This window comes from Leopardus geoffroyi, chromosome C1, assembly GCF_018350155.1.
Source record: "Leopardus geoffroyi isolate Oge1 chromosome C1, O.geoffroyi_Oge1_pat1.0, whole genome shotgun sequence".
Lineage (NCBI taxonomy): Eukaryota > Metazoa > Chordata > Mammalia > Carnivora > Felidae > Leopardus > Leopardus geoffroyi.
Window position 1 is genome coordinate 102,052,696 of NC_059328.1, and position 16,056 is coordinate 102,068,751.

A 16,056-nucleotide genomic window follows, 5' to 3' on the forward strand; every position below is an offset into this window, starting at 1 on the left:
GCTACTTCATAATGGGCTCCCCACTTTGGAATTTATGTTTTACAAAAAGAAGTAGGTCTGGACAAAGCTTCCTGGAGTGTCTTTCAGATAGGCTCCTTTCTATTTTGTCTATGTAATCAAACTCCATTGATCCCTTCGCATACTCTATCTCCGTGGTGTAATGCTAGGAGCTATTAAAGTGAGACACAATGCTTAGATTTTGATCTTTCTAAAAACAACATGAAAAGATCTCTCTGAAACAAGGGACGTGTTAACCTCACTGTCTCAGTCAAATCCCATCTTAACCAGTTAGAGTCTGTTGGACTTTTCCGAAACCCAGTGATGGTTGGAGTCAGCTGTGATTGTCTTCACTTTTTGTCTTTAATAAGTAGGAGTGAGCATGATCTTGGAGAAATTCTGGATGCTAGCCCCATTACTGATCTCAGTGAACCATTTAGCTTTCATGTGCCTCTTTTTTCATATCTATAAAGTGAATAAAGGGCTAGGGCTACAAAGAAAATGAAAATGCTAATTCAAAAAGATATGCACCCCTATGTTTATTGCAACATTAATTACAATAGCCAAGATATGGAGGCAACCTAAGTGTCCCTTGAAGGGTGAATGGATAAAGAAGATGTCACACACACACGCACACACACGCACACACACACACACACACACAGGAATATTATGCAGCCATAAAAAGGATGAGACCGTGCCATCTGAGACAACATGGGTGGGTATTATGCTAAGTGAAATAAGTCAGACTGAGAAAAGACAAACATCATGTGATCTCCCCCATGTGGAATCTTAAAAAACAAATGAATAAACACAAAGCAGAATCACACCTATAAATACAGAGTAAAACTGATGGTTACCAGAGGGGAAAAGGGTAGAAGGATGGGCGAAATGGGTGAAGGGGAGTGGGAGATACAGGCTTCCAGCTGTAGCATAAATAAATCAAGGAAATAAAAGGCACAGCATAGGGAATATAGTCAATGATATTATAATAATGTAGCATGGTAATAGATGGTAGCTACACTGGTGAGCATAGAGAAGTTAAGCATAGTATAGAGAAGTTGAATCACTATGTTGTATACCTGAAACTAATATAACGTGTGTCAAGTGTATTAACAAAAAATGGGGGGAGCTAGATATACATTGTAACTCTCGTGATTTTAGGAACTAGTTTCTGTTTTGTCCCAAATTAGATTCATTTAGAGGTACAGAAATAGGTATTACAGTCAGGATCCAAATTTCAGAGCACATCTCCTGACCACGTGCCCATGGCAGATACTGACATACAGATATTGAGAATGGGCTGCAAAATTTTCCCAAGACAGCTCCAGGAAGCTACTCTCAACCAAATAAAATGGGCCCTATTCCTTCTGTCTTCGAAGGGTTAGGTTTGTGACAGACAGGGAATATGCAACTTTTCTCACCCAACTGTGAGCAGGAAATGGCTTTCCATATATCTTCCAAAGTGTAAGTAAGAAGAATATCTTAACCCATTTTCATTCACTCTAGCTACGTTAGGGCAACCCACTGGGTTCCCAACTGTATTGCTTTCGTTATTTGTCAGAAACAAGTCATTATTTTGTAATTGGCAATCAGTGACTTATGTAAGAGCTGCTAACCCAAGAGTTCTAGTAGAGGGTTATCAAGCAGGTGCTGTGATTTTAGGGGAGGAAGGTAGCCAGTGTCCGCCCACAGCTCGGCAGGTGTGGGGAATGAGGTGTGGGGGGTGGGGCAGCCCTGCCTCTCTCTACGCATCCTCTGATCTGATCTTTTGCTTCCTCCCATTTGCTGAACCTCAGGGTGAAGTAACATGATTTATCTGGTCCATAAATGTCAGTTCTCCTCCCCACCCCCCACCACCACTTCCCATTTCCCAGAAGCACAGAACAGCTGCAAAATAGGAACAGTGGATCTTGAAAGTCCAAATGGAAATATTCAGTACAGAGCCACTATCCATTTACAAAGCTAGAAATATAACTCTGAAACAATGGTAAAAATCTAAAGCGTATTAGGTTAACTTTCTAACCAGGCATTACGTTTGAAGGCAAGACCATGTTTTCACCTCTGACATAGCAGGGTACTTGGGACATCAGAGGAGGGCTCAATAAATATTGGCAGATTGATTAAATGAGCAAATGAGCACATGTGAGGGGGAAGAGGGAAGTGTGCAGTGGGATATTTTAAAGATAGTGCAGGGAATTGGAGGGAAAAATTTTAAGCCTAAAATAAGCCCTGGAAGCATTTTTAAAATCTCTGATATATGCCCGCTTTCTTGTGGTTTGCTCTTTCCACTAAAAAGCAGAATGCATAAAATATTCTGATTAGTTGAGGGTTATTACTTAGGTTCCAACTAATGTTTTATATATAAATCTAAATTACTGCTTTTCCTCCATTCTGCTTCTCTTTCTGTTTGGTCAGATCCCTGTGGGAGGGAGCAACATTCCTGTGGCGGGTAAAATAATTTCTATGGAAATTATTCAAAGTGCAATTTCTGTAAACACTATTGTGAAGATATGATTTATTTCTGGATTCAGTTCTTGTGTTTGCATCATCTCCCTGTTTATCATCAAGCTCTCTGTTTGCCAGCATCTCTTCTTAAGGATCTGTCCATACCAGTTTTGCATCTAAGAAGAGCAACTTCCATCAGCAGGCTTGAAGCACTGGGAAGCAAGAGAGAAGAGCTTGTGTTCCAGTAGGCAGTGGGTGTCCTGAGAAGAATACTGGGTTTTATACCCAGTTCTGACTCTGCCACAACTAGCAAAGTGGTGTTGGGAAGTCTTTAGCCTCTCACCCTGCTTTTTACCTTGAAAAAATGGGAGTGGTTGAACCAGCTGATTCTCAAGGGTCCTTCCAGCCCTTAACTGTATAAGCTTATGATCATGCAGGTGTCTCATTTTTTAACCAAGGATCTCCTGGTACTTGGGCAGATAGGATGAAATATACTCCCATTTGGACAGACGATCCAGCTGGGACTCAATGATCCTTTACCTGTTACACTGTTCATGTGTGGAAGACCCAGAAACTGTCTTGGGTAATCTGGTGTTGGAGGAATTGAGCCAAACTGTGACTAACTTGAAGAGCATACTGTCAGTGAGGAAATCACTAGATAGTAAATTCAAAGGGAAGGTGAAATGAAGAGTCTTTAATATCACATGCATCTCCGAGGTGGGGGCCAGTTTGGCAGCTAGTGCCCGGGCAGAGACCTTGGAGGTAGAGGAGATGGGAAACCAGCTACCGTAAAATTTGTTAGTCAAAGGTGCCGTTACTTTGTTCACAGTATTTACTCACTCAGAAATCATTTACCGCATGCTAACTGCATGCCCATAAAACTAAAGGACTAAAAAGGCAATCTTGAGTCATCATAGTGATACCTCTTATAGTTATCACATCTATCACCTTCTTTTCCTGGCTGTAGTTTACTAGTTCCCACTCTGAAAACTTAGAGAAACTGGGAAACCGGCATTCTTTCCCGACTCCCACCTTCCCATCCTGCCTTCCTTCTTTCCCGTACTTACTGACCACCTACTATTAACCTGGGACTGTCTAAAGTACTGGGATCCACAGAGGATAAAGGCTGGATCCCATCTTGGGGAAGCTGAGTACTGCAGGGAAGATTTTGTTGTCAACTTGTTAAAATACATTAGGATAGGGGCACCTGGGTGGCTCAGTCAGTTAAGCGTCCGACTTCAGCTCAGGTCATGATCTCGCGGTCCGTGAGTTCGAGCCCCGCGTTGGGCTCTGGGCTGATGGCTCAGAGCCTGGAGCCTGCTTCTGATTCTGTGTCTCCCTCTCTCTCTGCCCCTCCCCCGTTCATGCTTTCTCTCTGTCTCAAAAATAAATAAACGTTAAAAAAATTAAAAAAAAAAATGCAGCAGGATAGGAGCCATTCTTGAGCGTGGACATGGTAATGTGAACTCAAGTTGTCCATTAAAAAAAATATTCGCAACTAGATAACAATATGAGTCCACAGGGTCACTGGCAGAACAAGGATGCGCTTCTTAGGGCCTGTCTCCAGGTCAACACACACCGCTCCCACACCAGCCTTAGCTACGCTTGGCGATTACATCGTCACTGTCACTTATCACCTGCATGCCTTGGGCACAGGAGTTCACTCAAAATAGGACTGTGGTTTCTCCTCGAAGAATAACATCCCTTCAGAACCTGTGTTATCCTTTTTATTCTAGAATTGCTTGGGAATCAAGGAGGGAAGGAAAAAGAAGGGGTCTCCAGCTCTGACCTTTATGATGATTGGAAGATCCCACTCCAATCCTGGTGCCACACCTTTCATTACAATAACAAGGTCTCATTTCCTAGAACACTCAGCTTAGCTCTCATAGATTCTTAGACCTTTCTAGTTGTCTGACATTTAATACCACGAGGCAGTGGGGTGCGGTGGGGAGATACATAACATATAAACACCAGACTCTTGAGGGCTTGACATTCTGTTATTTACACATAAGCAAATACCTATGGGGGTCTATCACAACCCAGGCACCAGGCCAGGTGCTAAGTACACAAAACTGAATAAGATACTCTGTGCGCTTTTCCACATCACAATTTAATGAGGGAAGCTGCAAACAGCAAAAGAATTCCAGGGAAAACATCTTTGTATCAAGAAGGCCTTTTGCTTTCCCTCGAATCACGCTTCAAGGGCAATGCTGGCTCTATTACTTGCTACTTGTACGACCCTGGACAGGCTTCCTAAGGGCCTGGGGCCCAGTTTCCTCGTCCTGAGATGAGAGCAGGGGATAACAAGTTCCCCGAGTTCCCTTACAGCTCTGAGGAGAGGACTGAGCAGCTCTTGAAGGAGGTACCGGATGGGATTTTGAATTGGAAAGAGGACCGGGGTGCCCTTAGGAGAGATAACTGCATGAAGGAAGCATGGCCATAGACATGAATAAGGCATACCAAAAGGTGAAATTAAAGCAAATAAGGTATTAATACCTCTGCCTGCTTTCTCCCTTGAACCTTCCAGTCTATTCGTAATTAGCAGCTGGAACAACACATTAAACTATATGTCAGATTACAGCCACCCTTCTAATCAAAACCTCCAGTGGCTTTACATGTCATTTGGGAAAAATCCCAAGTCTTTACCAAGACCTATAAGGCCCAAATGATCTGCATTCTCCCAACCTCCCTTTCTGGCCTCTTTCCTCACTACCACAACCCCCCCCTCCCCCCTTACCTTGCTCTGCCTGGACACACCAGTCTCCTCACAAGTCCTCAACGCTTATTACCATCTAACATATTCTACTTAATTTATTTGCCCCTCCTGTAGAACATAAGCATCATAGGAGCAGAGAATTTCATTTTATTCTGTACCTCTCAAGCCTAGAATGTGGATGGCTAGTAACACACTTGTTGAATGAGTTTCCCCAGTTTACAGGTAAGGAAACTAAGATCCAAAGAAGGAAAGTGAGTGAGGTCCATCTGCTCCTTAGAGGGAGAGTGTGGACTGGTAGCAAGGACCCCCTGGTAGAAAGATGGGCTTCAGCTCTGCCTACATCTTACTGCCCAGAAATATGGCAGAAGGCACTGGGCAGATGAGATGACATTAAGAATCTTGACATGAGGAGATGATCCTTCTGATTATTGACTTAACTTCTGACATCCCTTCCTTTGGTCTCTTCAACTCGATTAGATTTACTTGTTTACTCCTTTATGAATTCACTTAACCAACATTCACTGTATATAGTGATATGGTCCCTTTTAGCAAAGGAAAAAGAAGGATATGAAAGGGGAACATTTACATCTTTATGTCATTTTTTAAAAAAGCAGCGGGATTAAGTGTGTCTGTTATATTTTACTTTAATTTGAGGATTCCCAGTGTTTTTTTTTTTTTAATTTAAAAAATAGAAACAAATATTTTCTGAGCATTACTCTGAACCAGGCATTATGGCAGACACTAGAGATAAAAGCAAATTCCTGAACTCCACACACTTAGAGCTTAATAGGGGTGACAAGCAAACAGAGGGTTGCTCCACTGAAAGCCAGTGCCACCAGAGAGGAGTGAGGGCTCTGGTGGAGGCCCAGAGTGGGTATCTGACCCTGCTTGGAAGATGGTATTAGTGAGGAGGGGACTGTGAGTAGAGAATCCCAAAACTAACATCTCAGTAGAGTGGTTTGATCATTACCAAGGTTTGGGCCCTTTGGGCTTGCCTGTCCCTGGCCACTGGTGTTTTGCTAAACAGAGCCAGTTGTTCTGTGGATGCCTTTCCCCCCAGGCCAGTGTCTGCCCCCTGTCCCTTCACTCACTGCATCCCACGCCTTGGTATGACACAGCATTTCAGACGTTTCCCAGGAATCTATTGAGAGCCAGTATCCTGCGCAGCTCACGAGGAGTCAAGGCCATGATAAGATAAGGGAGGGGCTAATGATGAACACGGACGAAGCCCAGGGGTGAATATGCAAGCTTTCCTCTGCTTTCCCCCAGAGAGGATGCTTGCACACCACTTCCTATAATTCAAACAGTATGTTTCTCCTTAACATCCCACGAAGATGCGGTGGCTATCTATTGTCAAGCCACATGAGACATGTTCTTCTCCCAAGATGGGGTTAGCACCCTTCCTGATGCTCCCATATTTCACAGGGTCTGTCATCCCCTATCCCATCTCCTGTCTGTGTTCTCCATGGACGCCTCAGATCCTTCTAGAGCAGCAACTAGTCCTGCTTGAGGTTGCATGGGACATGCCCTGCACACAGAGTGTGCTTAATAAATCATTGCTTCATTGAATGGTATCATACAACGTAGGCACTACTTTGGGCAAAGTTTGAGATATCTGAAGTCAAACTCTCATTTCGGAAGGCTGGAAAATGTTTTTCAATTTTAATTGATTATTTCTAAGGAAAAAACAAAAAAATGTTCTGGCAGTTCTCAAATAAATACTGGCCAATGACATTTCAGCCTGATTTGACAGGCTGAGCAGGGATACAGGTTGAGTACATAACAAAAACCATACTTGAGTTGCCCTCATACTTGTGGTTGTGTATGAGAAAGAGCACAGGATATAGGAGGGAAAAATGCTTTGAAAACTCTAAAGTGGGCTGCAGATGTTAGTTTTGCTCTCACAGAACTGTAGCAGAGACTGCCCATGCGCTCAGTCCCTTGCAGACTGAAGCAGACATCAGTGTTTGGATGGGACTCAGGGATGGTAGGAGGAGTGGTTACTCGCACAGAGCATTCGGCTGTTCTGGGCTTAGCCAGGGCGCAGGTGGCTTTCCATTGCTGGAATTGGTAAGGGATGGTGAGGGAAGTACTTGGGCCTTGCTTTCACTTAATTGGTGATGCAGGTTGCCAGAAATCTTTGAACAATACCACTGTTTGGGCACCTATCTTAGGAAGTCAACTCTCGATTAATATTTTAAATTCAAATCAAACAAGCGACAGTGACACATCCTGGTGCCATTTCATACCATTCCTGACTTCTCAAGTGGCTGACGCCAGTTGTCTTCTCTGGCAGGGATTGCTAGCCCTGGCTTTGCAACAGTCCAAGGAGCTGCAGTTCTCCAGGGGAATTGCAAAATACTTCTAAATATTCTGAAAATGAAATTAAATATTCATTTCATTTTAATTTACAGATGCCATACTTTTAGAAGATGTCAGTACTGTGGAATGAGATGGCCAACCATCATATGTATGCTGCAACTCAGAGATACAGCTGTGAATTCTCAGAAAACGGTACTGATGGCCCTGTCGTCCAATGCATCCAGTGTCTGATTTTCATCTTGGCCAGCTGTGAGCGTTAACCAAGACTTTTCTCTCTGTGTGCCTGTAAAAATTTTGTAGGTCCAGGATGGTTGGGTATTATTTCATAAAGCCTTAGTCTAGTGAGTTCTAATAATTCTTGATCTTTCCCAAAGAAATACTGCTCGAGTATTCCCCAATAGCAAAGTAACTAAGCATCCACATTTTCCAACTGTAATGCAGTTTTGGTATGAGAAAAGTATGCCTGGTCTCCGGGATTTAGAAAGTAAACATGGAACAATTAGAATGCGAGTGCCATGGTTGGGGAGGCGGATGTTCTGCACATCTGCATCCAGAGTGCCTCACTTCAAATTTCTTGCCCTTTTCCTTTTTGCTTAAGTGTTTCTTGGTATGTTGCCTGGGAAGTTAGATATGTTATTATAACACAGTGAGGAATTATGTAAGACGAAGCCCAACTTGCTTTTCTTTTTCCTTCCATTTCTACTATGCCTTAGACAAAACTCAACCATTCTCTTCCATGATGTAGAATGGCTACTGAAAAGGAAGAAGAAAAGAAAGCTTTCAGAGGACAGTGGTAAACAAATGCATTATGATTTACTTAACAGGGAACCGTAAGTTTTTTATGTCCAAGAACATCGAACTTGCTTTTTTAAAATACTTTCTAAAATTTTTCTTTTCTTTTGTTTCTTTTTTCCCCCTCCCAGAAGAGCTATAGAGGTGAGTTGTATATTTTTTCTTCTGCTCTTTTTTTTAATTGAAATATAATTAACACACAGTGTTATGTTAGTTTCAGGTGTACAATATAATGATTCAACACTTCTATACATTTCTCAGTGCTTATCATGATACTCTTAATCCCCTTTACCTACTTCACCCACCCCCCTACCCACCTTCCCTATGGCAACCACCAGTTTGTTCTCTGTTTTCAAGAGTCTGTTTTTTATCTCTTTTTTTTTCTTTATTCCTTTGTTTTGTTTCTTAGATCCCATATATGTGTGAAATCATATGGTATTTTTCTTTCTCTGACTTATTTCACTTAGCATTATACCTTCTACATCCATCCATGTTATAGCAGATGGCAAGATTTCATTCTTTTTTATAGCTGAGTGTATTCCATTATATTATATGTACACACCACATCTTCTTTATCCATTCATCTATGGATGGACACTTGGGTTGCTTCCATATCTGGGCTACTGTAAATAATGCTGCAGTAAACATAGGAGTGCACGTATCTTTTCGAGTTAGTGTTTTAATTTTCTTTGAGTAAATACCTGGTAGCAGAATTATTGGATCATATGGCATTTATATTTTTAATTTTTTGATGAACCTCCATATTGTTTTCCACGGTAGCTATACCAATTTGCATCCCTACCAACAGTGCATGAGGGTTCCTTTTTCTCCACATCCTCACTAACACTTGTTTCTTGTGTTTTGATTTTTAGTCGTTCTAACAAGTGTGAGGTGATAGATAGCTCATTGTAGTTTTAGTTTGCATTTCCCTGATGATGAATTATGTTGAGCATCTTTTCATATATCTGTTGGCCATCTGTATGTCTTTGGAAAAATGTCTATTCAGGTCCTATGCCCCTTTTTAATTGGGTTATTTGTTTTTTGGTGTTGAGTTGTAGGAGTTCTTTATATATTTTGGATACTAACCTCTTTTTGGATATATCATTTGCAAATATCTTTTACCATTCAATAGGTTGCCTTTTTGTTTTGTGGATCATTTCCTTTGCTGTGCAGAAGTTTTTTTGTCTTGGTGTAGTCCCAGTAGCTTAATTTTGCTTTTGTTTCCTTTGCCTATGGAGACATATGTAGAAAAATGCGTCTATGCCTGATGTCATAGAAATTACAGCCTATTTTTTCTTCCACGAGTTTTATGGTTTCAGTCTCACAGTTAGGTCTTTAATCCACTTTAAGTTTATTTTTGTGTATAGTGTAAGAAAGTGGTCCCATTTCATTCTTTTGCATGTGGCTCTCCAGTTTCCCCAGCACCATTTGTTGATGAGAATATCTTTTCAACATTGAATATTCTTGCTTCTTTGGTTGTAGATTAATTGACCATATAAGTGTTGGTTCATTTCTGGGCTCTCTATTCTGTTCCATCCATCTATGTATATATTTTTGATCCAGTACCATTTTAAAAAGAATACTTGGATATGGTAACAAAAAAAAATCAAACTGTAAAGAAAAGTACCAAACAAGAAGTAAATGTTCTGTTCTCCAATATCCTACCCCGGCTGCTGAACCCACTGACATAAGAAACACTGTTAGCCATTTGTTTTACATCCCTCCTGAAGACGGCTATGCATATTACAAAGATGTCACAGACAACCACATGCTTTCTTTCTGTACAGGTTCTACAACTGGATTTTTTCCCTTCTTGTGTCTTAAACATCCTTACATATCAGTAAACATCTATATTTCAGTTTAAAAGACAATTAACGAGCTTCAGAGTATTCCACTGAGTGAAAATACCATTAACTGTTTATACAATCTCTTTCTGGTCCACATTTGAATTGTTTTTAGATCATTACTATTGCAAACAATACTCTACTGAACGCCTTTGTAAATATATACTTGTGCACGAAAGAACATATATCTGCAGGGTAAACTTCTAAAAGTGGAATGACTAATTCTGAGCTTACATATACTTACATATTGATAATTACCTCCTAATTTAGACCCCAACTTGTTAACCAGTGTCAACACTCAGCAGCAATGCATGCGAGTATGTTTCCCAACTGCTCCCATCGCTGGAAATTTGTTACTTCTGGGGTTCAGGGGAAGACTTTTACTTTTTGTTTTCATAGACATCTGTAGTATATAGACATGACATAATGATGATGTTCCTTTTTGTAATTAAAAAAGATGAAAGAGATTAAGAACACTTGTTTGTAACTGTTTGGGGAATAAGATTCTACTTGCAAAGCAGAGCCCAGAATATGAGACCATTCATCAAAATAAGACCACAGAAGGGGACAGTCAGAGACAGAGCTCTGATAAGGGCAGGCTTACAGAGGGGAAAGGACTATGCCTTACCAGCTACCTACTGGGGAGCACCGGGGGAGGTAACCCTGTGCTAACAAGATGCAGCAGGCTAGAGATAGTTATAAATCTCTTACAGTGTTACTATCTCCCCACCCCCCATGAGATCGGGATGAGCCCTAGAATGAGAATTGATTTTTACAGGATACACTTAACAAAGCAAGGAACGGTGGTCAAGCACTGCACTTAGTCCTCCTCTCTTGTACCCAAAAGACAATACAGTCTGCACTACTCCCTTTAAATTCTGCTAGACTAGAGTGCGCTCAATTCCTCTTTTTCTCACACAGACTGGAAAACTTGGATCTATGCCCACGTGTACACATTTTCTTTAATATCCCACCCTCAGAATCATTACCGTAGAGAAGTGTTTCTGGGCAGGAATTCTTTGCAAAACAATATCCAGATTGGAGGGGAAAAAATCTGAGTCACAAGAATTTAAAGTCCTGTCTGGTCTGCTACAAGAGACGTTTCTGTAACGTCTGGTATCTCATATGCAATAGGCAAATAGGAAAATAATGTCAGTAAAACATGGAATTTGTGGAACTCAAGCATGGCTATCCTGGGCAAGGACAGCGGGAATGACAGGAATGAAATGATAACCTTCCGTATGGAAGGAAAAACCTTTAGTGTGTCTGCTGCTAAGCAGTAGTTCTTTCCATCGTAATTGAAGGAATTTAAAAAGAAGTGCTTAATTGCTAATGGTAGTGCAAAATTGGGCAAGCCCAATGAAATGGAATTTGACAATTCTAGCATTTACCCTTGCTTATGGGCTGAATTGTGTCCCCTCCCAAATTCGTATGTTGACGTCTTCACGCTCAGTACTTCAAAATGCAATGGTGTTTACAGACAGGACCTTTAAAGAGGTAATTAAGGCAAGATTGGGTTGTATGGGTGCATCCTAACCCGACTGGTGACTGGTGTCCTTATTAGAAGGGAGATTTAGACATGGACATTACACAGTAAGAGGAAAGACCATGTGAGCACATAGCAAGCAGGTGGCTATCTGCAAGCCAAAGAGAGAGGCCTCAGGAGAAACCAAATTTGCCAACACCTTGATTTAGGATCTCTAGTCTCTAAAACTGGGAAAAAAATAAATTTCTGCAGTTTAAGCTACCCAATCTATAGTACTTTGTTATGGCAGCCCTAGCAAACTAATAAATAATAATGAAAATTATTCATTGTGATAATGTTTATGATAGCAACAAAAATGGAAAGAACCTAATTTCCTTCTGCTGGAGACTAGTCAACTATGGCATATGCACACAATGGGGTATGATGCAGCCATAAAAGACAGTGAGGAAGATGCTGTCACCTGATACGAAGTGATTTCCAGGATATGCTCTTATGTGAAAAACAGCAAGTACAACAGAGTGTACGTAGCATACTAGTTTTTGTTGTTAGAAGGAAGGAAAATAAAAATATTTTTACAAAAAATAAACACAGGAAGGATAGATCCAAAACGATAGGCTACCCACCGTTAACCTAATGTAAGGTAAGGGGTAGGTAATGAGCTAGATTAAATAGGGATGGGGGTGCAGTATCCCTGGGCGGATCTTTGTATTTAGTTTGAATTTTTGAGTTATGTAAATGTGCTGCACATTAAAAAATAAATTAAACTGAAAAGACTGAAAGAAGCAAACCCTGAAATCAAAATAACTAGAAAAAAAAGTAAACCGAATCATTTATCAAATTGGTAACATGACCATGCAGGTTAACAGAATTAAAGTAACTTTTGGACACAGTAATCTGAATGAGAGACAGCCTAAGGATCAAAAGATCAGCAGCAAACCTTGGAACTTAGCAGGTTTGCTGTTAGGATTGGTATTAGAGTACTGAAATTACCGTGTTTGTATTGTGGGATAGAGCAAAAGAAAAAAATTGTGTTGAGGGAGTTAGGAACTCAGGTCCTTCCTGTTTATTATATATATACACAGTGGGGAAAGGTGGGGGAGAACCCTGAAATTGGAGGGCGCCATGATGAATTCTGTGTCAGTAGCAGTGGGCACACCTAGAAATTAGGTCTTGGTTTCTAAATACGATTCTTTACTCTCTTAAACAACAAGGCCCCCTGGGCAGATGGCCAGTTCTAAGTTTGGAGCAGGGGAAGCGCAAGATGAGCCCAAAATATATAGTACCAGAAATCCAGGGCGTGTTCAAAGACTACAAAAGACATGTCTAGGGGCTGCTGGGTGGCTCAGTAGGTTACGCATCAGACTTCAGCTCAGGTCATGATTTCTGAGAGCTCGGAGCCTGGAGCCTGCTTCGGATTCTGTGTCCCCCTCTCTCTCTGCCCCTCCCCCTTCCCCCACTCATGCTCTGTCTCTCTCTCTGTCTCAAAAATGAATAAACATTAAAAAAAAAAAAAGACATGTCTAAAGGACACAGGAGCAGTCCTGAGGGGCTGACATTAAAAGTCCCTATGTCCATAGTGATACTAAAACAAAACAAAACAAAAAACAAAAGCAAGGGGAGGGAGGAAAGCTCTTCTTTACAGAAGAATGCCAACCAATATATATAGAAGGGATGATAAAATTTACAAGTTTACCATTTGTAACCAGCAATACAATAATTGGTTCAGGTAAAGATCATCAGTAGTGGCTAGACTTAGCCACTGTATATACCTGTGTTGAATCATTATGTTGTACACTGTATATACCTGTGTTGAATCATTATGTTGTACACCTGAAACTCATATGTTATATGTCAATTATATCTCAGTTTAAAAATAGAAGACCCCCCCAAAAAAAGATTGTCAATAGTGAACTGTTATTGGAAAGCACAGTAGTCCTAAATCTCAAAATATCACATCACAGATGGCTTATTCATTACAAAGAGAAAAGATATCTTTACAATGAAGAGAGTCAGTAGATGGCACTTAACCAGGTGATTAAACTTTGCACCAATGGGCAAATGACATTAGGTGTAGCTACTGTGATACAACAGAAAGTGTATACCACCACTTATGTAGCATATTTGTCAAAAATATTTAACCTGCATCAAAACTTGAGGAATCAAGGGGCGCCCGGGGTGGCTCAGGCAGTTAAGCGTCCGACTCTTGACTTTGGCTCAGGTCATGATCTCACAGTTTGTGCGTTCGAGCCCCACATCGGGTTCTGTGCTGACAGTGTGGAGCCTGCTTGGGATTCTCTCTTTCTTCCTCCTTCTCTCTGCCCCTCCCTTGCTCGTGTACACGTTTTCTCTCTCTCTCTCTCTCTCTCAAAAAGACAAAACAAAACAAAAAACCTTGAGGAAGCAATAAGAGCATCCAGATTATTGAACATCCTTCAAGACTATTGGCATGGGCTTTTGATAAATGTCATAAAATGACATTTTGAAAAATGTCATAAAAGTGTTTAAAGACTTGAGAGAGGGGGACTGGTTGAGATTATAGTAAAGAGACATGGAATCTTAAATATAATCATAATCCTTGGTTTGATCCTGAATTGAAAAAGATACAAGAAAAGAATATTATTGGGTCAACTGAGAAAATCTGAATATGGATTGTATATTAGGTATCAGTGTTTACTGGTGGGATAACAGTAACATGGAAAGAGTATAATCGTTCGGTGTTTCAGACACATGCTGAAGTACTCAGGGCTGAAATGTCACGATACCTGTAACTTACATCAAATCGTTCAGCAAATAGTTTCTTGTAGTCTTGTAATTTTAAGTTTCACATTTTGACCTATAGTCTATATTGAGTTAATTTCCAGTTATGGATCAAAGTTCACTTCTTTGCATATGAGTGTAAAATTGTGCCGGCACTGTTTATGGAAAGACTATCTTTTCTGTACTTAATTGCCTTTGCATCTTTGTCAAAAATCCATGGACCACACAGGTGTGGGTCTACCTGTGGCCTCTCAAATATATTGTCTACTTATTTTCCTTGATGACTATGGCTTTACAGTATGCCTTGAACTCAGGTAGTGTAAGTTCTCCAGTTTTGTCTGCCTTTTCAACGTGTTTTAAGTATTCTAGAGCCTTGTCATTTTCGTATCAGTTTTCAAATCATCTTGTCAAATTCTACAAAAACAAAAAGCAAAAAACCACTGTGGGTATTCTGAGAGGGAAAGCATTGAATCTGTATATCAGTTTGGAGAGAACTGACATGGTGACAACATCAGATCTTCTGATTCATGAATGTAGTGTAATGCTCCAATTACTTAGGTCTTTTAAAATTTCTCTCAGCAATATTTCGTAGTTTGTGGTATACAAATATTGAACATCTTTTGTCAGATTTATCCCTATTTCATATTTTTGATGCTATTGTAAGTGGGATTTAAAAATTCTCATTGTTACTGGTATATAGAAATGCAATTATATTTTGTATCTTGAACTTGTGTCTTGCAAGCTTGCTGAGCTCACTGATTAGTTCTAGTAGCTTGTTTTAGTTTCCCTAGGATTTTCTACACAGACAATGTCATCCATGCATGAAGACAGTTTTACTTCTTTCTTCCCAGTTGAACATCATTTATTTCTTTTTCTTCCTCCTATGCTGGCCAGAACCTCCAGGATAATGTTCAGTAGAAGTAGTAGAACAGACATCTTTGACTTATTCCTGATTTTGGAGGAAAACCATTTAGTCTTTCACCATTAAGTATGATATCAGCTGTAGGTTTCTTTGTAGACGCTACTTATGAAGGTGAGAAATTTTCTTCTATTCTGAGTTTGCTGAGACTTTTTTCAAAAATCAGGACTGGATATTGGAATTTGTCGAATGTTTTTTCCTCTATTGAGATGATCACAGGTAGGTCATCTTTTAGTGTAGGCTTGTTTTCTGTGAGTACTTTAAGGGTATCCTACACTAGCTTCTCACCTGAAGAACACCTGACAAAACTCTTGTGTATCCTTATTGTTATTTCTCTGTGTGTAAAACATCATCTGTCTCAGCCTTCTTTTAAGATTTTCCCTTTATCACTAGTTTTAAGTAATTTGATTATGATGCACCTTTGGGTTGTTTGCTTCATATTTCTTGTGCTTGAAATCCATTCAGTTTCTTAGAACTATGAGTTTATACCAAGTTTGAAAATATCTCAGGCATTCATTTTTCAAATATTCTGTGTCTGCCCCCCCTGCCTTGCCTTTCATGGCTCCCAATTTCACACGTGTTTGGCCACTTTAAGTTGTCCCATGGTTCAACAACACTTTATTTCTTCCTTGTTCTTCTTTTTGTTAATCTCTGTGCTTCAGTTTGCATAGTTTCTATTTCTGCACCTCTAAATTCACTCATCTTTCCTTCCAGGATGTCTCTTCTGCTGTTCTCCCCATCCAGTGTATTTTGCATTTCAGACATTTTTGTTGAC

The 16,056-nt window shown here is 40.3% G+C and overlaps 1 long non-coding RNA gene across 4 annotated transcripts in view; it reads left to right on the plus strand.

The window, feature by feature from the left end:
* The window catches only part of LOC123598556, a 115,414-nt gene that overhangs the window by 5,120 nt on the left and 94,238 nt on the right, over window positions 1-16,056 (plus strand). For 2 of the 4 annotated variants that reach the window (XR_006712688.1, XR_006712686.1), the window contains exons 2-3: window positions 7,576-7,732; window positions 8,407-8,419. This is a non-coding gene — a long non-coding RNA (uncharacterized LOC123598556). The remainder of the gene's footprint in view (window positions 1-7,575; window positions 7,733-8,406; window positions 8,420-16,056) is intronic. The other 2 variants (XR_006712687.1, XR_006712689.1) reach the window with 1 other exon arrangement.